Here is an 879-nt window from a genome sequence, read left to right as displayed (position 1 = left end):
TCACCCTCATTTTAACTAGGTTGAATACGCACTCAGATGAATTGAAAAAACTTTTTTTGAAGCCTAAATTAAGCCGAGAGAAAAATTAGGTTAGAATTAGTATTGGTTATTATACATGGATATCAATTGACTTATACCTACAAAAGTAAATAATGAAAAGCACTTTCTCACTTTAAGGCGAGGACATCTAAGATCTGAGCTGGTCAATATCTTTAAAAGAAACTAATCAGGTTTAGAGAATTAAGCTGTTTCAAAATGTTTTCACATTTTGTGTTCTTTGCAATATCGTAAGTTGCAACTAGGCTGTTAGTCACAATACAATCATATGTCAATCATTGTTTGCGTCGAATCCTGAAGATACGGTGGACAGGCAAGATCACAAACGAAGAGCTATGGGAGCGGGCAGGTCGAATTCCAATGGTCACGCAAGTCAGGAAGAGAAAATGGGCGTGGGTAGGCCACACGCTGAGAAGACCTTCAAACAGCATTACGAGGCAAGCATTGCATTGCAACCCACAGGGAAAACGAAAGAGGGGCCGCCCCAAGAATAGCTGGAGAAGGGATACGGAAAAAGAGATGAAGGTCCTCGGGAAGAACTGGAAGGAGCTGCAACAGTTGGCAGAAAAGAGACGTCTCTGGAGGCTTTTTGTTGATGGCCCATGCTCCAACTTGGAGCCAAGGGCTTAACTAACTAACTGTTAGTCACAAGATCGGGAACTTCTTCGTAACTAAAAAGGCCCTGTATTTTAATTAGGTTAAATAATTACATAAAAACGATTTTAAAAAGCTAAAAAAAACCAACCCCTTATTCCATGAAATTATTCTTTGATTGCACTCGCGTCATAAGAAAAATGTAGCTCAAGTTTTGCATAATAATAG

Source organism: Montipora capricornis, chromosome 13 (genome assembly GCF_036669925.1).
Source record: "Montipora capricornis isolate CH-2021 chromosome 13, ASM3666992v2, whole genome shotgun sequence".
Taxonomy (NCBI): domain Eukaryota; kingdom Metazoa; phylum Cnidaria; class Anthozoa; order Scleractinia; family Acroporidae; genus Montipora; species Montipora capricornis.
The sequence above is the reverse complement of the archived record's forward strand: the minus strand, read 5'-3'. Positions refer to the sequence as shown.